We start from the raw sequence: 27,872 nt of genomic DNA, 5'->3' as shown, positions 1-27,872 counted from the left end.
ACAGAACAGTACAGTACTGTAGGCCATTTCGCCCCCAATGTTGTGCCAACATTTAAGCCTACTCCGAGATTAATCTAACCCAGTCCTCCCACATAGCTCTCTATTTTTCTTTCATTCATGTGCTTGTCAAAGAGTCTCTTATATGTCCCTAATATACTTCCTCTACCACCACCCTTGGCAGGGCATTCCATGCATGCAACACCCTCTATGTTGAAAAACTAAACTTGATATCTCCTCTAAACAATCCTCCAAACACCTTAACATTAAGCCCTCTTATATCTACCATTGCTGCCCTGTGCAAATATTGTCTCTGACTATCTACTCTATCTATGCCTCTTATCATCTTATACAACTCTATCAAGTTACCTCTCATCCTCCTTCACTCCAGAGAGAAGCTTCTTCAAGATTATTGTTCTTCTTGTTAACAGATTTCATTTCTCTAACAGTAAAAAGACACAATGATAGCCAAGTAACTGATATGAACACATTGGATATAAAGGCACCTTTTGGTGGTAATTCATTCCAGCAGCTCTTCTGAAGCTGCAACATAATGACTCTGAACCTTGAACCTTTTAACAAGTATCACAAGAACGTCAATGTTCAATCACATCGATGTATTCACTGACAGAACTGCAGAATGTTGTAGCTTCTAAGTGTTATTGTAGAGAGGTGGTTCAACTGAACATGCATCACATCTGTGTGTTATCTGTAAAAGGAAAAAGATGTTATTTATAAATATGGCAAAATCAGATATGTAAATTAATGGAAGGGCACTGTATCTCTGCACCCTGACATAAAAACGGCAGATTCTGCTGTTGCTGAAAATCCAAAGCAACACATACAAAATGGTGGAGGAAATCAACAGGTCAGGCAACATCTATGGAAGTGAATAAGAGGACTTGAAAGAAAGGGGGAAAGAAGCCAGAATAAGAAGGTTGAGTAATGGAAGGAGAACAAGCAGGGTGATAGGTGAAACCATGTGAGTGGCGGACAGGGGATGAAGTAAGAAGCTGGGAGGTGATAGGTGGGAAAGGTAAAGGGATGAAGAATAAGGAGTCTGACAGGAGAGGGGAATGGATCATGGGAGAAAGGGAAGGAGGCGGGGCACCGGGGGAGATCATACGCAGGTGAGGAAAAGAGGTAAGAGGGGAAGCAGGGGAGGGAATAGATACTGTAAGTTCAGACTAACACACACAAAGTGCTGGAGAAACTTAGCAGGTCAGGCAGCAGCTATGGAGAGGAATAAACAGTCAACGTTTCAGGCCAAGACCCTTCATCAGGACTCATGAAGGGTCCCAATGAAGGATCTTGGCCTAAAACATTGACTGTTTATTCATTTCAATAGATATTTCCAGGCCTGCTGAGTTACTCCAGTACTTCGATTGTGTTATTCTATCCCCATCTTCCACCTGGAAGATAAACAAAATAGTACTTGGTGCAAAGTAGGTCTAGACTTTCAGGTCTCCTTTCCCTTACATACCTGAAATATGTCCAACTACAATGAGAAGAAGGGTCACTCCTCCTGCAGATAACAGGGTTGATCTATCAACCCCTGCCTTAAGTCATTGGGTAAATTTAAGGCAGAGGATGACAGATTCTTGTTTGGTCAGGGCATGAAGGGTTACAGGGAAAAGGCATGAGAATGGGGCTGAAAGGAAAATGGATCAGCCATGATGAAATGGTGGAGCAGACCCGATGGGCCAAATGGCCTAATTCTGCTCGTATATCTTATGGTCTTATAATCTGCAGAGATTTCTGGAACTATACTTTTGAGATGGCTTTTATACTTACCCTTTGTGATGTCTAAAGTGCTTAAAGTGTGAAATAAATGGTTGCAAACTCAAAATTCTTCAACAAAATAGTTGTCACAAAACTTGACAGTGACAATATACATGCCATTAGATGGACTCACTGATTAAACATAAAGCAACACCTCTTTTTGCTGATGTCATCTCCCCCAACACTGGATGCCGCCAGTGGGATATCAGTGGTGCATTTCTGCCAAGGGACTAAACTGAAAGGGCATAGGAGCCAAATTCAATTGGTCAGCCCATCGAGTCTGCTCTGCCATTTCGTCATGCCTGATTTATTATCCCTCTCAACCCCATATTCCTGCCTTTGACACCCTCATTAATCAAGAACATATCAAATCCTCTTTAATTATATCCAGTATCTTGGACTTTATAGCCATCTGTGACAATGAATTCTACAGATTCACATTAATACACATCAGCCATTTTGAAAATATCCATCTTCCATGAACGTATACAAACAGAAAGGAAAACTATGGGAGCAGTCTTCTTCCTTTTCTCCCTTGCTTCCTTTCTTCCTTCCTTCCTTCTCTTTCACTTATTTCTTCTCTTTCCTTCTCTTCCCATTTCTTTCATTCTCTTTCCTTCACAGTAAAACATTACACTAACCATTACTCTCCAGTGTCGAATTAGAAAACATAGAAAACCTACAACACAATACAGGCCTTTCGACCCACAAAGCTGTGCTGAACATGTCCTTACCTGAGAAATTACCTACGGTTACCCATGTCCCTCTATTTTTCTAAGCTCCATATACCTATCCAGGAGTTTCTTAAAAGACCCTATCGTATCTGCCTCCACCACCGTCGCCGGCAGCCCATTCCATGCACTCACCACTCTCTGCATAAAAACTTACCCCTGACATCTCCTCTGTACCTGCTTCCAAGCACCTTAAAACTGTACCCTCTCATGTTGGCTGTTTCAGCCCTGGGAAAAAGCCTCCGACTATCAATGCTTCTCATTATACACCTTCTACCAACACAATGGTTAATGTCATAAATATGTACACTTATTATCTATATATATGCAGTCTAAATAGCTTGTGTCACAGCAAGGATCAAAACCTGATAAATTGGCCTATGTATTGCTGACCATAGTTTGCTTGGACTATTTATCCAATTTCAGTGCAGACGCAGACATGTGCTCTAAATATTCTCGAGCTGTTACTGGATAATTTACACCCTGTTAGATTGGCTCCACCATTAATTCCAAGACTGATTAATGTGTTCTGCCAACACAGTGGGCTCTGGAAGCTGCAAAACCAGGCAAAACACAAAAATAATGGACCAGATTTACAACTGACAATCTGTTTTCTTTTTGGAAGTTGTCAGTGGACCCAATCTAGAGTGGAATGTAAACAATCTTTATGTAAGGCCAAAGGCAGGAATGTAGCAACATAGAGGGTTAGATGCCCCTGCTCCTGAAACCTAAGTTCAAACCCATCACAATTTGATGGAATCCACTCCTGACTATATAAGCTCAGTTTGGGATACTGCTATCAAAATTTTAACGGGCAGAGGTTTATCCTTATTTTAACATCAGGTTATTTCAAAATGTAAAGAAATGGAATCTTGCATTTATTTTGGGTTTTCTTATCATTTTCATGGCGTCCCTAAATGTTTAACCGTATCCGAAATGCATTTACTGTTGGAATGTGGGTAATAGATAGTCTGAAACTGAATCTCATTCCAGCGAACTGTTAGCGGGTAGCTGGTGAGGGAAGTGATGGCAGCGGGGTAGGGAGCAGGCGGTGGGGAATTATCCAAGCAGAAGTGACTGGTCCCCTTCTGAGGCAGGTCCTGAGATCACAGAAAGAGCTTAGCTCTGCATCTGACTCACTCTCTCTGATCAAGGAACCTGCAATGGAGACTGACGAGCTCAACAAGTGCAAGTGGGCATATGGTTTCAGCAACTTTCTATCACACTTAAGTGCTCTATAACAACAATGACTCTTAATGAATTTCAAAGTATAATGAATTAAAGGCCACAGTTTAAGAATAAGGGGTAGGCCATTTAGAACGGAGTTGAGGAAAGACTTTTTCACCCAGAGAGTAGTTGATATATGGAATGCTCTGCCCCAGAAGGCTGTGGAGGCCAAGTCTCTGGATGCTTTCAAGAAAGAGATGGATAGAGCTCTTAAAGATAGCGGAATCAAAGGTTATGGGGATAAGGCAGGAACTGGATACTGATAATGGATGATCAGCCATGATCACAGTGAATGGCGGTGCTGTCTCGAAGGGCCAGATGGCCTACTCCTGCACCTATTGTCTATTGTCTATTGTCTAAAGTATAATGAATTTCAGTTTAATGGTAATAACTTGTTACAAATAATTCATACCAACAACCGATAGAATATAGAACTTAGGAATTGGTTATTTAGACCAAAAACTTTTTGGTAGGATTTAATTGCAAGCATGGGTCTATTCCCACACAATGTCCTCTAACTCTATCTGTATATCTTTCCATTAACCCTTCAACACTTATCTAAACTTAGCACCCACTTTGTTAGGTAACTTATGTGACACTCAGTGGCTACTGAGTGTAGTTTGTTGTCTTCTGCTGCTGTAGGCCATCCACTTCAAGGTTCAACGGATTGTGCATTCAGAAGTGCTCTTCTGCACACCCCTGTTGTAATATATTGTTATTTGAGTTCCTGTCGGCTTCCTGTCAGCTTAAACCAGTCTGGCCATTCTCCTCTCACCTCTCTCATTAACAAAGCATTTTTGACCACTGAATTGCCACTCACTGGATGCTCTTTAAAACACACCATTCTTTGCAAACTCGAGAGATTGTCATGTGTAAAAATATCAGAAGATCAGCAGTTTCAGAAATACTCAAACCACCCCATCTGGCACCGACTATCATTCCACTGTCAAAGTCACTTAGATCACATTTCTTCCTCAATCTGATGTTTGGTCTGAGCAACAACTGAACCTCTTGACCATATCTACATGCTTATATGCATTCAGTTGCTGACACATGATTGGCTGATGGAATATTTGCATTAATGAGCAGGTACACAGCTGTACCTAATATAAAGGCAAGGGAATATATTTTCACATTTAGTATATATTTGCCATCCACTCAATCACACCCCACATCAATGAATTCCACATTCTCACCACCTTCTGTTTAAAAGAAGTTCCTCCTCAATCCCTCTCCAGATCTATTGGTGATTATTCTATCATTACTGCCTTTATATTTGGATTATGTCACAAGTCAGAACTTCTAATGTACAATGTGCGTGAAATCTTAGACTAACCAGATGTAGTGCCAAGAATGTTTAAAAATCTCAGATATGGAAAGAATTAATAAAACACAAGCATTTAGTTGAATCCATTCTCTCCAACTAAATCTCCTGTGGGTACATACGCTTCGCACAAGCCTCACATTTATATGCTGGGGCTGCCATGTAAACCATGGGGGCACCGAGGTAGCATAGTGGTTAGTGCAAAACTATTACAGTTCAGGGTATCATGGCTGATTCCGGACCTCACTCAACCCCATACACCTGTCTTCTCGCCATATCCTTTGATGCCGTGCTTGATCAGGAAGCGGTCAACTTCCACATTAAATATATGCATGGACTTGGCCTCCGCGCAGTCTGTGGCAGAGCATTCCACAGATTCACAACTCTTTGGCTAAAAAAAATCCTCTTTGCCTCTGTTCTAAAGGGTTGCCTCTCAATTTTGAGCCTGTTTCATTTAGATTGGATACCCCCACCATAGGAAACGTCCTCTAACATCCACCCTATCTAGTCCTTTCAACATTCGGCAGGTTTCAATGAGATCCCTCTGCATTCTTCTTAATTCCAGTGAGTACAGGCCCAAAGCTGCCAAACACTCCTCATAGGTTAACCCTTCATTCCCAGAATCATCCTTGTAGACCTCCTCTGGACGCTATCCAATGACAACACATCCTTTCTGAGGTATGGGCGCAAAAATGTTGACAATTCCAGTGTGGCCTGACTAGTGTCTTATAAAGGCTCAGCATTATCGCCTTGCTTTTATATTCTATTCCCCTTGACAGAAATGCCAACATTGCCTTCTTACCACAGACTCAACCTGTAAATTAATCTTCTGGGAGTCTTGCACGAGGACTCCTAAGTCCCTCTGCATCACTGATGTTTAAACCTTCTCCACATTTAGATAATAGTCCGCACTATTGTTCCTTTTACCAAAATGCATCATCATACATTTTCCAACACTATATTCCACCAACACACATCAACGTTGCTGGTGAACGCAGCAGGCCAGGCAGCATCTCTATGAAGAGGTACAGTCGACGTTTCAGGCCGAGACCCTTCGTCAGGACTAACTGAAGGAAGTGTGAGTAAGGGATTTGAAAGTTTGAGGGGGAGGGGGAGATCCAAAATGATAGGAGAAGACAGGAGGGGGAGGGATAGAGCCAAGAGCTGGACAGGTGATAGGCCAAAGGGGATACGAGAGGATCATGGGACAGGAGGTCCAGGAAGAAAGACAAGGGGGGGGGACCCAGAGGATGGGCAAGAGGTATATTCTGAGGGACAGAGGGAGAAAAAGGAGAGTGAGAGAAAGAATGTGTGCATAAAAATAAGTAACAGATGGGGTACGAGGGGGAGGTGGGGCCTTAGCGGAAGTTAGAGAAGTCGATGTTCATGCCATCAGGTTGGAGGCTACCTGGTCCATTTCCGACACCTCCCTCCCCTTTCTAGATCTTTCTGTCTCTGTCTCTGGAGACAGCTTATCCACTGATGTCTACTATAAGCCTAACGTCTGTAATCAACTATATTCCACCTGTCACTTTTTTGCCCAGTCTTCCAAATTTGTCTAAGTCCTGCTGCAATTGCATTGCTTCCTCAGCACTACCTACCTCTCTATCTATCTTTGTATCTTTGCAAACTTTAAGACAGAGCCACCAATTCCATTTTATCTAAATCATTGACAAATAATGTGAAAAGTAACAGTCCCAACACTGACCCCTGAAGAACATCATTAGTCACCGGTAGCCAACCAGAAAAGACCCCTGTAAGGAGTTTGTACATCCTTCCCTTAAGCATGTGGGTTTCCTCTGGGTGCTCTGGTTTCCTTCCACAGTCTGAAGACATACCAGTTATAGATTATTTGGTCCTTGTAAATTGTCATGTCCCTACCTTTCTCTTCAAGATTTGACTGGAATAAACTTAATGTTATTCTCAGTCTTCGACCCATAAGTATCTGAGCCAGAGTATAATTTGCTGTGAAATGTGTCTTGTTCTGTGGTTTAATAAAGTATTTGCTAACGGATGTCATATTCCTAAACACAAACATACTGTAATGGTCCTTTGATAATTCTCTCTTGCCTTTCTGTTAAACCATTTCAAGCTGAAAGATGCTGTTTGTGCCTCCTAACATTCTGTTGTACACAACAGTCAAATTGGAATGAGCAAATTGAGAAGCATTATCTGAGGTTGAATTGTTCTGGTAAACCATGACATAAGAAAATTGACCTCAAGAAGTTATCAATCCTTTTCACACAATTATCACTGTGCACTCTTTGGAACCCTCCATGAGGACCACAATCTTGTCATAGGGTTTGGAGGCTTGTGTCCCTCAATGATCCAGACAGCTATGTTGGCTGAAGTCAGGGCTTTGTGCTTCGACTCTTGCAAGAGTCACCCATGCCAAACAGGTCAAAGGGTAGATGCCAGACGAAGAGTGATCCATTGGTCCTCCAGGTTTAGGGGTTCAGCTCAGGGCTAACAACCCTGTCTGTTAAAACAAAATTGTTATGGCAATAGCATGAAGAATCCTTCTACAACTGAGGGCAATGGTATTCCTCAGTCTCCACTTGGGACTTACATGACTGACAGTAGTGAAAACCAAGAGGAAGCTACTGACACGATGAACACTGCCAGAGGTGGAGGACTTCCATTGCAGTCCTAAACGCCAGCGGCATAACAGACAGTAACTAACACAATGGAATTGTCTTGTTCGATATTTTCAATCGTTGACAGAGAGTACACTTGTCTATTAGACCTTCAAGGTTCCATCCAATCCAGATCTGTCAATAAAGCTCCAACAATTTCTGTCATGTTTAAGGTACGAGGAAAGGGCTAGTAAAATTATGAAAGATCCCACTCACCCTGCTCATGGACTGTTTGTCCCACTCCCATCATGGAGGAAGCTATCTAGCATCCACACCAGGACAACCAGGACTCAAAAACTGTAAGGCTGATCAACACCTCCATCCATTAATCCACCCCACCACAACACAACTATTTTCAATTTCTGTCAGTCACCTTATGTGCAGATGCTCCTCCAACTAGTGTCACTTTATGAACATACGATCAATGTACAGTTGTATATTTTTAAATTTATATTTATATATAAAATATATGTATATGCATTAATAAGCAGCAGAAGGTATACCTAATAAAAAGACAAGGGAATATATTTTCACATTTAGTATATATTTGCCATCCACTCAATTACACCCCACATCAGTGAGTTCCATGTTCTCACCACCTTCTGTTTAAAGAAAGTTCCTCCTCAGTCCTCCACCAGATCTATTGGCGATTACTCTATCATTATTGCCTTTATATTTGGGTTATGTCACAAGTCAGAACTTCTACATACACAATGTGCGTGAAATCGTAGACTAACCAGATGTAGTGCCAAGAATGTTTCAAAATCTCAGGTTTAGAAAGAATTAATAAAACACAAGCATTTAGCCAAATCCATTCTGTCCAACTAAATATCCTGTGAGTTCATATGTTTTGCACAAGCCTCACGTTTAGATATTGGGGCTGGCATATAAACCATAGGAATAGCAAGGTAGCGTAGTGGTTAGCACAATCTACTACAGCTCGGGGCATCAGAGTCCAGTTCCAAAGTCCCCTGTAGGAAGTTTGCATGTTCCAATAAGTGTGTGGATTTCCTCTGGGTGCTCCAGTTTCCTTCTACAATCCGAAGATATACCAGTTAGTAGGTTAATTGGTAATTGTAAATTGTCCTGTGATTGGTGGTGGTTGTCTGTCATGTCCAACAATGACAGGAAATGTGTGCGGGACAGTTTTCAATGTGGAAAAGACATTGCTCTGGGGAATTTCCACTCTCTTGACGTCAGAATTCAGGGTCCAATATTATGAACAGGTGTCAAAAACTGCAGTCTTCCTTCGTTGCAGGATGACCATGATGCCTTCTGTGCTTTGACGTGACCTGTGCTCTCCACAAAGCTTCGCAGTACCACCTTCCTGGCCATTGGATCTCACTGTATCTCATTGGACCACCCAGTCCACCGGAGCTGACTTCATGTGCTAGGACAGGCATGTCCCTATCTCACTGGGGTATGAGGCTGCTGGCTACCCTCTCCTGGTTTAGCCCACTTGTCAAAGCGGTGTACCGGGGTGTGGCTGCTGTCACATGCAAACAGCAGGTGAGAGCGGAGTGTCCGGTGGGGACCAAAGGTGAAAAGCCCCCAGGTTCAGGGGTTCCGCTGAGTGCTAACAACCCTGACTGTTGAAACAGAACCATTATAGATATAGCAATAAAGAATCCTTCTACATCAGAGTGTGACGGTTTTCCGCAGTCTCCACTTGGGACTTGAATGACTGACAGTAGTGAAAACTGAGAGGAAGCTACTGACCTGATGAAGGAAGCTCTGAACACTGCCAGATGTATTCTATTTTTTATTATTGTGTTCTTTATCTTACTGTGTTTTTTGGTGTTTATGGGTTCAATGTCCATTTAGAAACCAGATGGCGAGGGGAAGAAGCTATTCATGAATCACTGAGTGTGTGTCTTCGGGCTTCTGTACCTCCTTCCTGGTGGTAACAATGAGAATAGGACATGCTCTGGGTGATGGGGGTCCCAAATGATGGGTGGTGCCTTTCTGAGTCTCCACTCATTGAAGATGTCATGGATACTTCAGAGGCTAGTGACCATGACGGAGCTGACTAATTTTACAACTTTCTACAGCTTACTTCGATCATGTGCAGTACCCCACCGCATACCAGAAGGTGATGCAGCCAGTCAGAATGCTCTCCGTGCTACATCGTTCTCCTTTAGACTTAAGTACAGGAAATGATATTAAACAATCTTGAACCTTGAATTAATTTATCACACACTCACCATGAGTACAGCTATCCCATAAAAAAACTACACAAATTTAAAGACCTCAATAGATCACATCTCACCCTTCACATTTCTGGAGAAAGATCTGTTATGTCTTCTGGAGGGGATTGGTCTGGCCATGTTTTTAACGGTCATCCAAGGGCAACAATTTTGGCAGCATCGACGTTTTTATTGATGTCAGCATAAATTGCACATCCAGTAGGGTCCAATATCATAGCAGTTAAGTTGTTAAATTGGTATTCAGGGTCCTAGACCATTAATCGAGAGATACAGCTTCCATTCTCACCACAGTACACAGTAAGGAATTTATATTGTAGTCAACAAATAAATCTGAAATAAAAGGCTCATGTCAGTGATGGTCACCACAGAATCACCAACATCTTCAGAATCAGCATTATGTGGAGTTCTTTTGTTTTTAATGAGCCCATGAGATGACAGGTCTGTAATCATTGTCCATTGCAGCAGCAGAGACTTTGATAACGGAATGTCAAAGCTCAAAGTTCAAAGTACTTTTTATCGTAAAAGAATATGTATGTTCCATTACCCTATCTTCAGAATCCATTTCTTTCAGGGATCTACAGGAGAAAAAATCCTATTGAATTTTATGACAAACTATGCATAAACAAAGACAGAAAAACACCAGTTGTAATGTCAAAAAGAAGATAGAGTGTGTAAACAATAATAATACTGAAAACATGATTTGTAAAGAATCATTGAAAGTGAGTCGGTAGGTCAGAGAATCATTTCAGAGTAGTGATGATTGCAGTTACCCATGCTGGTTCAGGAGCCATAAGACATAGGAGCAGAATTAGGCCATTTGGCCCATCGGGTCTGCACTGCATTCAATCTGGCTGATCCTTTTCCCCCTCCTCAGCCCCACTCCCTGTGACCTTTGTTTGATGTCATGTCCAATCAAGAACCTATTAAACTCTGTCTTAAATACACCCAACGACCGAGCTTCCACAGCTGTCTGCTGTAATAAATCCCACAAATTCACCACCATCTGGCTAAATACATTTCTCTGCATCTCTGTTTTAAATGGATCCCCTCTCTCCTGATGCTGTGCCCTCTTGTCTTAGGTTACCCCGCTATGGGAAACATCCTTTCCATATCTACTCTGTCTAGGCCTTTCAAAATTCGAAAGCTTTCACTGAGATCCCCCCTCCCCCCATCGAGTACAGATCCAGAGTTATCAAACTCTTATGTAACCCTTTCATTCCTGGAATCATCCTTGTGAACTTCCTCTGAACCCTCTCCAATGCAGCACATCTTTTCTTAGATGAGGAGCCCAAAACTGTTCACAATACTCAAGATGAGTCCTCACCAGCACCTTATAAAGCCTCAGCATCACATCCCTGCTCCTGTACTCTAGACCTCTTGAAATGAATGCTGACATTGCATTTGCCTTCCTCACCACCGACTCAACCTGCAAGTAAACCTTTAAGGTGTTCTGCACAAGGACTCCCAAGTCCCTTTGGATCTCAGATTTTTAGATTTTCTCACTGTATAGAAAATAGTCTGCACATTTACTTGTTCTACCAAAGTTCCAACATTGTATTTAATTTTCCATTTTCTTGCCCGTTTTCCTAATCTGTCTAAGTCCTTCTGCATCCTACCTGTTTCCTCAAATATGTGCCCCTCCACCAACTTTCATATCATCTGCAAACTTGGCAACAAAGCCATCTGTTCCATCATCTAAATCATTTATATACAACATAAAAAGAAGCAGTTCCAACACTGACCCTTGTGGAACACCACTAGACACTGGCAGACAAACAGAAAAGAATCCTTTTATTCCCAGTTGCTGCCTTCTACCAATCAGCCAATGGTCTAACCATGCAAATAACTTTCCTGTAATATCATGGACTCTTAACTTGGTAAGCAGCCTCATGTGTGGCACCTTGTCAAAGGCTTCTGAAAGTCCAAATATACAACATCCATTACATCCCCTTTAACTATCCTACGTGTAATCTTTTCAATGAATTCCAACAGGTTCATCAGGCAAGATTTTCCCTTAAGGAAACCATGCTGACTTTGTACTATCTTGTCCTGTGTTACCAAGTAGCCTCATCCGTAACAATTGACTCCAACATCTTCTCAAACACTGAGATCAGACTAACTGGTCTATAATTTCCTGTCTGCTGCCTTCCTCCTTTCTTAAAGAGTGGAGTGACATTTGCAATTTTCCAGTCTACTGGCACCATTCCAGATTCCAATGTTTTTAGAAAGATCATTACTAATGCCTCCACAATCTCTACTGCTACCTCTTTCAGAGCCCTTGGGTACAGTTCAGCCGGTCTGGGTGACTTATGTACCCTTGGGTCTTTCAGCTTTTTGAATACTTTCTCCCTTGTAATAGTAACTGCACTCCCTTCTCTTCCCTCACAACATTCAACATCTGGCACACTGCTAGTGTCTTCCACAGTGAAGACTGATGCAAAATACTCATTTGATTCAACAACCATCTCCTTGTTCCCATTATTATTTCTCTGGCTTCATTTTCTTGTGGTCCTATATCCACTGTCATTTCTCTTTTATTTTTTACATATTTGAAAAAACTTTTACTATTCATTTTGATATTGTTGCTAAGTTGCTTTCATATTTCATCTTTTCCCTCCTATTCATTCTTTTTGTTGCTCTCTGTAGGGTTTTAAAAGCTTCCCAAACCTCCATCTTCCCACTAATTTTTCCTTTGCTGTATGCCCTCTCTTTTGTTTTCACATTAGCTTTGACTTCCCTTGTCAGCCAACGTTGTACTATATTGATATTTGTGTATTTCTTCATTTTTGGAATATATCTATCCTGCACCTTCCTCATTTTTCCCAGAAACTCACACCGTTGCTGCTCTGTCGTCATCCCTGCCAGCATCTCCTTCCAATTTACTTGAGCCAACTCCTCTCTCATACCACTGTAATTTCCTTTATCCATTGAAATACTGCTAGGTCAGACTTTACCTTCTCCCTGTTAAGTTTCAATTTGAACTCAATCACATTGTGATCACTGCCTCCTAAGGGCTCTTTTACCTTGAGCTCTGGTTCATTACATAACACCCAATCCAGTAAAGCTGATCCCCTAGTAGGCTCAATGACAAACTGTTCTAAAAGCCATCCCATAGGCATTCAACAAACTCACTCTCTTGAAATCCATTTTCAATCTGCATGTTGAAATCTCCCATGACTACCATAACATTGTTCTTTCAACACTCCTTTCTATTTCCACTACTGTTGGGAGGTCTGGATATAACTGCCATCAGGGTCCTTTTACCCTTGCAGTTTCTTAACTCAGCCCACAAAGATCCAACGTCTTCCGATCCTATGTCACATTTTCTACTGATTTGATGCCATTCTTCACCAGCAGAACCACGCCAACCTCTCTGCCTACTTTCCTATCCCTCTGGTACAATGCGTAACCTTGGACATTCAGCTCCCAACTACAACCATCCTTCAGCCACAATTCAGTGACGGCCACATCATACCTGACAACCTGTAATAGTGCAACAAGATCATTCACCCTATTTCTTCTGCTCTGTGCATTGAGATATAACACTTTGAGTACTGTATTTGCTACTCTTTTTGATTCTGCATCTCTAATGCACTGATACTCACCCCGCTGGCTGCAATTTTGTCCTGTCATCTGCCTGCCCTTCCTGATGGTCGGACTACAACAATCCTTCAGCCACAATTCAGTGACGGCCACATCATACCTGACAATCTGTAATAGTGCAACAAGATCATCCACCTTATTTCTTCTACTCCATGCATTGAGATTAAACACTTTGAGTTCTGCTTTTTTTACCATCCTGGGTCCTGTCACTCCGATTTCTACCCCCTGCCAAATTAATTAAAACCCTCTCCAACAGTTCTAACAAACCTGCCCAAGAGGATATCGATCCCCTCTGTTTCCAACCCGGCTTCTCAGCCAGGCATTTATCTGGAAAATCATCCTGTTTCTAGCCTCACTGGTGCATGGCACAGGCAGCAATCCAGAAATCACTACTGGAAGGTCCTGCTTGACAGGTTTCTAACCAGCTCTCTAAATTCTCTTTTCAGGACCTCTTTGCTTTTCCTTCCTATGCCATTGGTACCAATGTGAACCAAGACATCTGGCAGGTCTCCTTCCCTCTCCAAAATGTTGTGAACACGAGCTGAGACGTCCCCAGCCCTGGCACCTGTGAGGCAACCTACCTTTCTGGTGTCCCGTTCTCATCCACAGATCCTCCTATCTGTTCCTCTGATTATTGAGCCCCCTATCACTACGGCTCCCCTCTTCTCCCTCTTTCCCTTCTGCACCATGGACCAATTCTCAGTGCCAGTAACCCAGTCTCTGTGGAATTTCCCATGGAGGTCATCCCCCACGAAAGTAGCCAAAATGCTACACTTATTTTTCAGGAGAATGGCCACACGGGTGCTCTGCGCTAACTGCCTATTGTCATTTCCATTCCTCCTGACAGTCACCCAGCTACCCACCTCCTGCAACTTCGGGGTGACTGTTTCCCTATAATTCTGATCAATTATCTCCTCATTCTCCCGTACAAGCTGAAGGTGACCCCGCTGCTGCTCCAGACCCTAGCATGGTCTTCAAGGAGCTGCAGCCAGATGCACTTCATGCAGATGTATTCCCTGGGAGACTCTGGGTTTCCCAGAACTCCAACATCTGACATGAAGATCACACAACAACCATTTACTACCCTAGCTACAGTAAGAGTTAAAAAAAAGGGGACCCTAACAGGAGCTTACTCAGAGCCAACGCCTGAGTTAAGGATGAAAGGTGAAATTTGGATAGATACACGGATGGGAGGGGTATGGAGGACAATGGTCCAGGTTCAGGTCGATGGGACTAGGCAAATCAATAGTTCAGCACAGACTAGATGGGCTGAAGGGCTTGCTTCGGTGAGGCAGTGTTCCATGACTCTATGAAAGTCAGCACTGAACTGAACAGAACTGAACGTTCCTAGATTGTTTCGATGTGGTTTAATGTTTTATATTCTGTGATTTTCACTTGCTTTTTTTGCCATTTGAAGCACCTTCAATTACTCCAAAAGACTGAGGTTTGGTAAAATACTGAAAGGCTTTTATTCGCTGTACAATATGACCTCCACAGTGAGTGTCTGCCCCCGGACTGAGGGGGAGGGGCAAGGCGAACACCTTTATACAGGACTCTGTGGGAGGAGCCACAGGGGCAGTCAGCAGAGGTGTGTGTCCAGACAGGTAACTGAGTTACAACATATATACATGGTTTACCACATTCACCCCTCCTTTATTTAAAAAGAGTCCCGCGGGGTGAAGTGACTGACAATATTTACAAGAAGTATATTTACAGTTTAAGTCTATCAGGCGGTCGAGTTCGTCGCTGTGACCTACGTAGCACCGGCGATGGCGGTTGTGCTGGCTCCGGCCTGACTTCAGGTGCCAGCACGTTAGGCGTCGGTAATCCCTCGTGCGTGTGCGTCGCGCCCGGTATGGGAGTGTCGTGTGGTGTCTGTATAGGGTTTGGGGTGCACGGTGTCTCGTAGGTACATACATTGGTGGGTACGGGGTCAATAGTCACCACGGAGTGTTCAGGGTAGGGGCCAGGAGCTCCTGCGGGCGCCAGGTCGCGGCTGGAGACCGTGTCCTCCTGCCCATCAGGTAAAACCACGTAGGCATACTGGGGGTTCGCATGAAGTAAGTGAACCCTCTCGACCATCGGGGAGTATTTATTGCTCCTCGTATGTTTCCGAAGCAGCACTGGCCCCGGGGACGTCAGCCAAGATGGTAGGGTGGTTCCAGTGGTTGATTTTCTGGGAAAAGCAAAGAGCCGCTCATGAGGGGTGGCATTGGTGGCTGTGCATAACAGGGAGCGGATGGAGTGGAGTGCCTCCGGAAGGACCTCCTGCCAGCGGGAGACCGGCAGTCCCTTTGACCTGAGGGCTAAGAGTGTGGCTTTCCACACTGTGCCATTCTCCTTCTCTACCTGTCCATTCCCCCGGGGATTATAGCTCGTGGTCCTACTGGTTGCAATTCCCCTAGCCAGTAGATATTGGCGCAGCTCGTCACTCATAAACGAGGACCCTCTGTCACTGTGGATATAGCATGGGTATCCGAACAGAGTGAAGAGCTTGCGCAGGGCTTTTATAACTGACGTGGTAGTGGTGTCGGGGCAGGGAATGGCGAAGGGGAACTGCGAGTACTCGTCAATTACGTTAAGAAAGTACACATTGCGGTCGGTGGAGGGAAGGGGGCCCTTAAAGTCAACACTCAGTCACTCAAAGGGGCGGGTGGCCTTGATGAGTGGTGCCTTTTCGGGTCGGTAGAAGTGCGGTTTGCACTCTGCGCAGATTTGGCAGTCCCTGGTCATCGTCCTGATCTCCTCAAGGGAGTAAGGCAGGTTCTGGGCTTTCACGAAGTGGAAAAGCCGGGTGACTCCCGGGTGGCAAAGGTCTACATGTAGGGCGTATAGCCAGTCGATCTGCGCGCTGGCACATGTTCCCCGGGATAGGGCATCGGAGGGCTCGTTGAGCTTCCCAGGCCTGTACATGATGTCATAGTTGTAGGTGGAGAGTTCGATTCTCCACCTCAGAATTTTATCATTTTTGATTTTGCTCCACTGCTGATTATTAAACATGAACGCGACTGAGCGCTGGTCAGTTAGCAGGGTGAACCTTTTGCCGGCAAGATAGTGCCTCCAGTGCCTTATAGCTTTCACTATGGCCTGGGCCTCTTTCTCTACCGCAGAATGCCGAATTTCAGAGCCTTGAAGGGTACGGGAGAAGAACGCCACTGGTCTTCCTGCCTGGTTGAGGATAGCAGCCAGCGCAAAGTCGGAGGCGTCACTCTCTACTTGGAAGGGAATGGCCTCATCCACCGCATGCATTGCTGCTTTGGCAATGTCCCCTTTTATGCGGTTGAAGGCCGTGTGGGCCTCGGCAGAGAGGGGGAATGTGGTGGACTTGACCAGGGGGCGGGCCTTGTCTGCATAGTTAGAGACCCATTGGGCATAATATGAAAAGAAGTCCAGGCACCTTTTGAGGGCTCTGAGGGTATTGGGAAGAGGGAGTTCCAACAGGGGGCGCATACGGTCAGGGTCAGGGCCAATGACTCCATTCTCCACGACACACCCAAGGATAGCAAGTCGGGTGGTCCCAAATATACACTTGTCCTTGTTATAGGTGAGGTTGAAAGATTTGGCCACTTGGAGAAATTTTTGGAGGTTGTTGTCGTGATCCTGCTGGTCGTGACCGCAGATGGTGATGTTATCCAGATATGAGAACGTGGCCTTCAGTTGGCACTGGTCCACCATCTGGTCCATTGCCCTCTGGAAGACAGATACACCATTCGTGACACCAAAGGGGACGCGCAGGAATTGATAAAGCCTGCCGTTGGCCTCGAAGGCAGTGTAAGGGCGGTCCTCCCGGCGGATGGGGAGCTGATGGTAAGCAGATTTTAGGTCTATGGTCGAGTACACCTTGTACTGTGCTATCTGATTGACCATATCCGCGATGCGGGGTAGAGGGTACGCGTCAAGCTGCGTGAACCTATTGATGGTCTGGCTATAGTCCACGACCATCCTATTCTTCTCCCCGTTCCGAACAACCACCACCTGCGCCCTCCAAGGACTTGTGCTTGCCTCAATGACCCCCTCCCTGAGTAGCCGCTGCACCTCCGACTTAATGAAGGCTCTGTCCCCCGCGCTGTACCTCCTGCTTTTAGTTGCCACAGGTTTACAGTCGGGGGTCAGGTTGGCGAACAGCGGTGGGGGAGGGATCCTGAGGGTGGAGAGGCCGCAAGTGGTGTCGGTAGTGTGGCAGTTGGAATGATGTTGGATGGGATGCGCGGGTCGGTGTGTGTGTGTGGTCAGTAGTGGGGTACGTGACATATCTCTACAAAACAGGGGATTTATGACAGTAACTGGCGGGAGGGGCCCATCATACTTCATTGTCACGCTTTTCAGGTGGCTCTGGAAGTCCAACCCCAACAGCACAGGGGCACACAGTTGAGGCAAGACTAACGTAAAGTCCCGATATTCTGTGCCCTGCACCACTAGCGTCGCTGTACAACCCCCCGCCCGGATGTCTGTTGTATGCGATCCGGAGGCCATGGTGACTCTCTGACTTGCCGGCCGTATCATGAGTCCACAATGCTGCACCGTGGCCGGGTGGATAAAACTCCCGTGCTGCCTGTGTCAAACAGGCAGCTTGTCCTGTGCCCCTCCACCAGGATGTCCATCATTGACCTTGCGAGCTGGTGGGGAGCGCTTTGGTCGAGGGTCATGGAAGCCAAGGTGAGGTCGCTGTCTTGGTCCGGCGCGGTGGGGTGGCCCGTGAGCACCCGTTGGTCGTAGGCGGTGGGAGGTGGCGCCGACCAAGGTGGCCGCCCCCATGTCTCGCACGTGGTGGCGGCGTGCAGGGAAGATGGCGACCCCCCACGTCTCTCACGCGGCGCTGCTCGATCCCGTTCGCGGTTTTGACTTACAGATCTTGGCGAAGTGGCCCTTCTTTCCACAGCTGGAGCAGGTAGCTTGTCGGGCCGTGCAGCGTTTCCGGGGGTGCTTCTCCAGTCTGCAGAAGTAGCACTTCGCGGACTCACGACTGGCTGCAGCCGAGGTCGATTTGCCGGCGGGTTGCGGGGTCTGCGGCGCCCACGAGGCCACCAGGGGATCGCGTGCCTGGAGAGTCTCGGAGTTATGCAGAGTGGCCTCCAACGTATCAGCCAGCTCGATCGCCGAACTTAGGGTAAGATCGGCTTTTTCCAGCAGCCGCTGGCGCAAGTACACTGACCTGGACCCCGTAACGAAGGCGTCTCTCACTAGGAGTTCTGCATGCTGCGCCGCCGTCAGCTCCTGGCAATTGCAGACTCGCACGAGCGTCTGTAGGGCCCGGACAAACTCAGCACTCGATTCCCCGGACCGTTGTTGCCGTGTCGCTAAGCGATGCCGAGCATAGACGCTGTTTATCGGCCGCAGGTATTGTCTTTTGAGTGCGTTCATCGCGCCGTCGTAGTTCAGCTGGTCTCTGATCAGCGAATAAACCCGTGGACTGACCCTGGAGAGTAGAACTCTGTGCTTCGCTACGGGGTCGGTCGCTTTAATCTCCTCTAGATACGCTTCGAAGCAGGCCAGCCAGAGTTCGAAAGCGTTTCCAGCGTCAGGCATTTGCGGATGGAGGTCTAATTTGTTTGGTCTCAGGGTCAGGCATTTGTGGATGGCGGTCTAGTTTGTCTGGTCTCAGGGCCTGTTCCATGTTTTAAAATGTACAGTGAATAAAATCGAAGCACCTTCAATTACTCCAAAAGACTGAGGTTTGGTAAAATACTGAAAGGCTTTTATTCGCTGCCCCCGGACTGAGGGGGAGGGGCAAGGCGAACACCTTTATACAGGACTCTGTGGGAGGAGCTGCAGGGGCAGTCAGAGGAGCCACAGGGGCAGTCAGCAGAGGTGTGTGTCCAGACAGGTAACCGAGTTACAACATATATACATGGTTTACCACACCATTTGCGTGACTAGTTCTGTTTTTTTTCTGCATTGGGGATTTGATGTCCTTTGAACAGGTTTCATGCTGTTTCTTTGTTTTGTGGTGGTCAGCAAGGAAGACAAATCTCAAGGTTTTACACTGCATACATTTGATACTAAATGTACTTTGACTTTGAATCTTCGAGTTTATGTCACCTATGTGCTTATCCCAGGACAGATTCTGTGATATGTTGACATCAAGGAACTTAAAGTTAAAAATCACCATCATCATTAAGTGGCACATTGTTCAACATGGGCGATCATGGTCACATGACCATGACTGTTCTTGGAAATTTTTTCTACAGAAGTGGTTTGCCATTGCTTTCACCTGGGCAGAGTTTTTACAAGACAGGTGACACCGGCAATTGTCAATACTCTTCAAAGATTGTCTGCCTGGCGTCAGCAGTAACATAACCAGGACTTGTGATGTGCACCAGCTGCTCATACGACCACCCACTGCCTGCACCCATGGTTTCACATGACCCTGGTCGGGGTCTAAGCAGGTGCAACTCTTTGCCCGAGTGTAACCCACAGGCTAGCGGAGGGCAGGAGCGCCTTACACTTCCTTTTGTAAAGATGTATCTTCACACTGCCACCCATAAAGCTATGAATATTCAGTAACATTTGTGTAGGTGTGCAGTAGAAGACCACCTGGTTCATTAACTTCCTTCAGGGAGAACAATCAGACACTTTCAGCAGGATATTGGCTGACTCATAACTGTCTCCTCAGTACAGGGGACATTAGAGATGGTCAGTAAATGTCAAATTCACCCAGTGTATGAATTGGGTAATAATGTGCAGTGAGGCTCAGAGGCAGGAGTGGGAAATTTTCATATGGGATGTTTTCAACTGTGAATGGTGGTTTTCTGGGGCAGGATAATCTGCAAACAAATTTAAAGTCTCCAAGCCTAAGCAATGTTATAAATTCAAGGGTCAGAAGAGGAAAGCTACATTTCAGACAGGAAAACTTTGCCATTCTTTTTTCCTAAGCTTCACCAACTGAGTAATCATCTGGACAGGTGTTATTCTGAAGCCAGTTGCTTTGTTTGGTTAGTATTGACCATTTTCTGGCAACCAGGGTTATTTATCAAGGCCTTTCCAAGTTAAGAAAAAGTGTTTTATAAGTTAACAATTAACTTAAAAGACTTTCAGGCTTGAATATATTGATCAGTTTCTTTTTAGAGATACAGTGTGGAACAGGGCCTTCCAGTCCTTAGAGCCGCGCAGACCAGCAACACCCAATTCAACCCGAACCTAATCACAAGACAGCTTACACTGGCCAATTAACCTACTAGCTGGTACATCTTTGTACTGTGGAAGGAAATCAGAGCATCCGGAGAAAACCCAAGGCTTCTACAGGGAGGATGTACAGAAACTCCTTAACCAGGGTGTTGGGATTGAATTCCAAACTCCAGTCTCCTGAGCTGTCATAGCATTACACTAACCGCTATACTACAAGTTCTAAGCTTTCTAAGTTATGTAAACTTATCTTAAACTGCTTTTATAAATTTATTGATTTATGTATTCACAGGACAATTTACAATGACCAATTAACCTACTATCCGGTACACCTTTAAACTGTGGGAGGAAACTGGAGCACCCAGAAGAAACCCACGCAGTCATGTGGAGAACATACAAAGTCCTTACAGACAGCAACAGGAATTGAACCCAGGTCACTGGAATTACAAAGTATAGTGCTAACCGCTGCACTACTGTGCCATTTAACAGACCCACACGATCATCGAATTTAACTAGTATGTATAAATGGATGTAAAACAATCTGACTTTGCTTTGGCAGTTCAGTGCAGTGAATGTGGGTGCACAAACTTTCCACTTACAATTTACAGGTTTACTTGGGCAGTAAAATTGGTCTGAGAAATTAAACAATTCAAGAGCTGTACATCCCCAAGTCCAGCTGCAGTTCAAGTCTGGTTTTGATGAAATAGGTGTTAAAAACAGACCCGCAGATCACCCACTCAAGCAGAAAGGAATGTTCCCCATCCACGCAGATAACATAACACAGGAAAAGTTCAAACCTAAACCTTCACTGTTTTTATTTTCAGCTTTTAAGGAACAAAATGACAGGGCGATAACATAATGCAAAAAAAGAGTTTGATATGCATGCAACACACTGTCAGAAAATGAACACTGTTTAATAATCACACACACCTTCCTGTTCAGTGATGCACATTTTAAACTTTCTTATCAGTCTTGTGCATACTGTGCATTCCTTTTGTGAGCTTTCATTTGGCTTCGAGTGTATAAATCATGACAGGGAGCATAACAGGACATTAAGCAAGTCAGTGTTCAAATTCTGAGACTGCTGGTACAGAGTTCCTTAATGAATGGTGATGCGATTACAAATGGAAGGAATGTAGGAGCTATCATTAGTATGTCTGGTAACGGCAAATAGTACAATTACTGATAAGCCTCTCTTTGAAATAGCCATTAAAACAAGAATAAAGCTGTGAAATTTCTACTTTTTTGAAATAAGAGCAATGTTTTTTTTTTCCGAAAGCAACTTCACTCATGGAAGTCCTTCTCAATGGGGCACAGTGAAGGAAGTACAGGAGACTCAAGACCCACACCGCCAGGTTCAGGAAAAATTATTACCCCTCAACCATCAGGCTTCTGAACTGGAGAGGATAACTTCACTCATCCCAACAATGAACCTAAGGACTCATTTTCAAGAACTCTTCATCTCATGTTCTCAGTATTTCAAGGGTTTCAAAGTACATTCAATATCAGAGTATGTATATGGTATTAAACCTGAAATTCATCATCTTCACAGACATCCTCAAAATAAAGAAATCCCGTAGAACAATAGAAACATTGAAGCCCCAAAGCCTTCACCATCCTTCAACCTTTGCACGAGCACACCAGAAGCATCAGCCCCCTCCCACCCGGTATTTATTACTGATTTATTATTATTTTGCCTTTTATTGTTGTTTTTTTATATTTCCTGTAAATGCCCACAAAAAGGTGAATCTCAGGGTTGAATTTGGTGACATACAGTACTGTGCAAAAGTCTTAGGCAGATATATATAGCTAGGGTGCGTCTTGCACTGTACTGTATATTGGTTAAAGTTGTAAGGTGATTGGGAAGCAGGAGTAGGAGTAAACACCAGGAATTCTGCAGATGCTGGAATTTCAGGCAACACACAGAAAAGTTGCTGGTGAACGCAGCAGGCCAGGCAGCATCTCTAGGAAGAGGTACAGTCGACGTTTCAGGTCGAGACCCTTCATCAGGACTAAGTCCTGACGAAGGGTCTCGGCCTGAAACGTCAACTGTACCTCTTCCTAGAGATGCTGCCTGGCCTCCTGTGTTCACCAACAACTTTTAGAAGTAGGAGTACTTAGTTGTTTATTAGCTCAGTAGTATTATATGTTATTTGGTAACTGAAAAGACATAATATACAGTACTATGCAAAAGTCTTAGGCACCCTAGCTTTACATATGTGTCAAAGAACTTTGCACAGTACTGTATCTATAATTTGATGATAAATTTGCTTTGAACTTTGAACTAACTAGTTTTCAAATCTTATTACTGCTGTGCCTGCAATCGAAAAACAGATGTGTGTAGAAGAGTAAAAGAGTCTACAGATGCTTTGCTCCACCACATACTGTACAAAGGCACTGAATCATTACTCCAACATTTAGAGTGACTAGTGCCAGGGTTGAGAAGAGAGCCTGATTTTAAGGAGAACAGGGAATAGGAGGCTAAGATTAAATGCTGCCAGCCCAGTTCTTTCCTCACTCACCTGATGGCATTTTATCTTACTTAAGCTGTCCAGAGGTCCCACGAAAGTTGGGTGGAAAAGATCAAAGGGCAGAGACTGATGACATCTTCAGTTCCGCAAAATGATTTGATCAGACATTCATTGTGCAGCTAGGGAGAGTTCTGTGTGCCGTCAAATCTGCTTGAAATGGCAGACACTAAACAGCAGCCTGGTGGAAGGAGGCCCACTTGGCATTGAATTGTTTCCAGGAGAATTCCCTAAGGGTAAGAAAGTTGCAAACTCAGCCAGCTTCATCATAGGTACTAGCCTCCTCAGCATCAAGAACATCTTCAAAAGACAATGCTTCAAATAGGCAGCATTGGTCATTAAGGACACCTCTCACCTAGGACATAGCCTCTTCTCATTGCTACTATCAGAGAGGGAGGTTACTGGGGCCTGAAGGCACACATTCAATAATTTAGGAACAGCTTCTTCCCCTCTGTCATCAGATTTCTAAATGGACAATGACCCACATACAATATCTCACTATTTTGAAAAGATGTTTTGCTCTCTTTTTGCACAAATTAATTCATTTATAAATATATTTGTTTTTCTTATTATAACTACCAATAAAAACTTTGTTATGAATGGTGCTTGTGAAACATGGTGACGACTTATTGGCAACAAACAAAACTACTAACTAATTTATTAATCACACATTTTCTGGAAAACAATCACTGCCATTTGATCTCAGTTGTGATATCAGGATTGCTTCCTGTGCCATGTGCTAGCGACGCCAGAACTAGGAAGATTATACAGTTTAAAATGTGACTAAGGAGTTGGTGTAGGAGGGAAGGCATTAGAATTTGGATCATTGGGCTCTTTCCCAGAGACGGTGGGATCTGTACAGAAGGGATATTTTGCACCAAAACTGGAGGAGGACTAATATCCTAGTGGGAAGGTTAGTTAATGCTGCATTCTGGGGTTTAAACTAGAGTTGTGGGGGTTGGGAACCAGAGCACCAGAACAGTTAGTGTTGTGGAGGCAGACGTTGGTAAGACTTCAGACAAAGTTAAGAAGCAAAAGGTGCAACTAGTGTCCTGGGTTGTGTGCATTTCAATGCAAGAAGTATCGTAGGAAAGCTGGATGATAGTACTGAAGATGAGGTAGATAAGGTAGCTGATTTACAAAACAGAGGCAATGTGTAGTGAGAAGAGGCTGTTGATAGAGGAAAATTGCAGTCAACAGGATGAATTGCAATGTAAAGGACAGACAAAATCGAAAAGGGTGAATACAGGGCTGAAGTGTTGTATATGAATGCACGCAGTAAACGGAATAAGGTAGATGAACTTGCAGCACAGTTGTAGATTGGCAGGTATGATGTTGTAGGCATCACTCAGTCATAGCTGAAAAAAGATTATAGCTGGGAGTTTAATGTACAAAGATACACATTGTATGGAAAGGACCAGCAGGAAGACAGAGTGGGTGACGTTGCTCTTTTATTAAAAAATGAAATCAGATCATCAGAGAGATGTGACATAGGGTCAAAAGGTGTTGAATCATTGTGGATAGAGCTGAGGAAGTGCAAGGGTAAAAAGACGCTGATGGAAGCTCTATACAGACTTCAAACAGTAGTAAGGATGTGGCATAGAAATTACAATGGGAGGTAGAAAATGGTTCTCAAAAGGACATTGTTACAATAGTCATGGGGGGGGCTTCAATATGCATGTAGATTGGGAAAATTGGTGGATTCTAGGTGGGGGAAATTCTAGTCTACCTATGAGATGGCTTTTTTGAGCAGCTTATGGTTGAGCCCAATAGAGGATCAGCTGTTTTGGATTGGGTGTTGTGCAAGGAACCAGAATTGATTAGAGAGCTTAAGGTAAAAGAAGGGACAAGTGATCATAACATGATCAAATTCTGCATGAAGTTTGAGAAGGAGATGTTAAATTCAGTTGAATCAGTATTACAGTGGAGTAAAGGGAATTACAGAGGCATGAGAGAGGAGTTGGCCAGAATTGATTGGAAAAGAACACTGGCAGGGATGATGGCAGAGCAGCAATGGCTGGAATTTCTGAAGCAATTTGGAAGGCACAGGATATATACATCTCAAAGAGGAAGAAGTATTCTAAAGGAATGATGACACAACCGTGGCTAACAAGAGAAATCAAGCCAACATAAAAGCCAAAGAAAGGGCATATAATAGGGCAAAAGTTAGGGACAAGTTAGAAGATTGGTAAGCTTTTAAAAACCAACAGAAGACAACTAAAAGGTCTTGGGAAGGTAAAGATGGGATACAAAAGTAAGCTAGCCAATAATATTAAAGAAGGTACCAAAAGTTTTGTCAGATACATAAAGCGTAAAAGAGAAGTGAGAGTGGATATTGGACCACTGGAAAATGACACAGGAGAGGTAGTGATGGGAGACAATGAAATGACAAATGAACTGAATAACTATTTTACATCAGTCTTCACTGTGGAAGACACTATTAGTATGGTGGATGTTCCAGGTGTCAGGGGTCATGAAGTGTGTGAAGTTACCATTATTAGAGCAAAGATTCTCAGGAAACGGAAAGGTCTTAAGGTAGATAAACCACCTGAACAAGATGGTGTACACCCCAGGGTTCTGAAAGAGGTGGCTGAAGAGATCATAAAGGCATTCGTAATGATCTTTCAAGAATCACTAGATTCTGGAGTGGTTCCGGATGACTGGAAAATCGCAACGACACTCTACTCTTCGAGAAGGGAGAGAGGCAGAAGGAAGAAAACTATAGGCCAGTTAGCCTAACCTCATTGGTTGGGAAGATGGTGGAGTCAATTATTAAGGATGAGGTCTCAGGGTTCTTGGAGGCACATGATAAAATAGGCCTTGCCTGAGAAATCTGTTGGAATTCTTTGAAGAAATAACAAGCACGAAAGCAAAGGAGAATCGGTTCATGTTGAGAACTTGTATTTTCAGAAGGCCTTTGACAAGTTGCCACACATGAGGCTGCTTAACAAGCTATGAGCCAATGGAAAGATATCAGCATGAATAAGCAGTAGCTGATTGGCAAGAGGCAAAGAGTGTGAATAGAGGGAGCCTTTTCTGGTTGTCCGCTGGTGACTAGTGGTGTTCCACTGGGGTCTGTTTTGGGACTGATTCTTTTAACGTTGTATGTCAATGATTTGGTTGGCTTTGCTACAAAGTTTGCAGAGCCCACATTTCAGTTGGTAATGAGGGGTGACCTCATTGAAACCTATCGAATGGTGAAAGGCCTTGACAGAGTGGATGTGGAGAGGCCACTTCCTATAGTGGAAGAGTCTAAGACCAGAGGACACAGCCTCAGAATAGAGGGGTGTTCTTTTAGAATGGAGATGAGGACGAATTTCTATAGCCAGAGAGTGGTGAATCTGTGAAATTCTTTGCCACAGGCAGCTATGGAGGTCAAGTTTTTATCTATCTTTAAGGCAGTGGTTGATAGATTCTTGATTACTCGGGGCATGAAGGGATACAGGGAGAAGGCAGGAGAATGGGGCTGAGAGGAAAATTAGATCACCCATGATGTAATGGCAGAGCAGACTCAGTGGGCCAAATGGCCTAATACAGCTCCTACATCTCATGGTCTTATGGTTTTGTGGTCTAATTTATGACCTGGCATTATTGTAGTGTGAACTGAAGTCTCAACGTTGCAGGACGTTTGTGGCATAGTGTGGGTAGGTTGAATTGAGTCAGCAGTCCCTGGGCCTGAGAGCGAGAAACACACAATGCATGGCCATTGCTGGAATGGACTTGGAGCTGATTTGAAATGACGAGTCGAGCCAAGCTGAAGTGAGGCTGAGTCAAGTGTCAGGGACGGTGCCCAAGTGTGAGAAATGAGCCAAGTTTTGGCCCATTTAACTGCTGGGCCAGATTGAAAAGATCAGGGTGTTGGGGCTGGAGGTGAAAGACAGGCTGGTGTTCAGCTCACCGCTTGGCAAGGTTTACTCATCTCCACACTGAAGCAAGGCTGTAGCCTACAAGTAATGAGCTCCTGGATTGGCTGTAACTGGCTTCGAGGCTGGCAACTTACTTTTGAGAACTTAGTTCAGAATCTTATTTGCTTGCTTCTTTAGTGTTTGCACAGTTTGTTCTTTGTTTGCACATTGGATGTATCTATTGGGTTTCTCTATTTAGTGGTTGCCTGCAAGGAGATGAATCTCAAGGGTTCATAACCTAAAGAATCTTTAATAATAAATGTACTTTGAACTTTATAGTTTTTTAAAATATGTATTGCATTGTACTGCTGCCACAAAACCACATATTTCATGACATATGCCAGTGATATTAAACCTGATTCTGATTCTGGGAATAGCTAGAGCAGTTCTTGCAGCCCAGAAGGAATCCTTGAACCTGCATTACGCCAGCCATCTTTATACAGCATCTATTATTGTTTCCTTTCTTCTCACAATCACCGGATGCTAGGATGACAAGATGAAGATCGTCCAGATGAAGAGCCTTGTCACTTTCCCTCTCCAGGGCGCCTGACCCACTGAGTTCCTCTAGCAAATTGTTTCTTGTGTTGTCCAATCCCCAGTGATAGCAGCTTCCAACTGCATTCCCAGTCTCACAGGCCAAGATATAATTCCCAATAGCTTCGTCTGAGAGATAAATTTCAAAGATTAGAATGGGGCCCAGCATTTAAGATCTAACAGGGTTACTCCCTTCTGAACAACCAATTTACAAAGAACCATTGCTCCATTTCTGTTACCCCTGTCCAGACCAATCCTGCTCGAAAATTTAAGCTG

The 27,872-nt window shown here is 44.2% G+C and overlaps 1 long non-coding RNA gene across 1 annotated transcript in view; it reads right to left on the bottom strand.

The window, feature by feature from the left end:
- Positions 1 to 649: 649 nt before the first annotated feature.
- LOC134344185 (uncharacterized) overlaps positions 650 to 27,872 on the bottom strand; it is a 132,052-nt gene continuing 104,829 nt past the window's right edge. Inside the window, exon 3 of the long non-coding RNA XR_010017385.1 lies at positions 650 to 706. This is a non-coding gene — a long non-coding RNA (uncharacterized LOC134344185). The remainder of the gene's footprint in view (positions 707 to 27,872) is intronic.

This window comes from Mobula hypostoma, chromosome 1, assembly GCF_963921235.1.
Source record: "Mobula hypostoma chromosome 1, sMobHyp1.1, whole genome shotgun sequence".
Taxonomy (NCBI): Eukaryota; Metazoa; Chordata; class Chondrichthyes; order Myliobatiformes; family Myliobatidae; genus Mobula; species Mobula hypostoma.
This window is presented reverse-complemented; position numbering and strand designations above follow the sequence as displayed.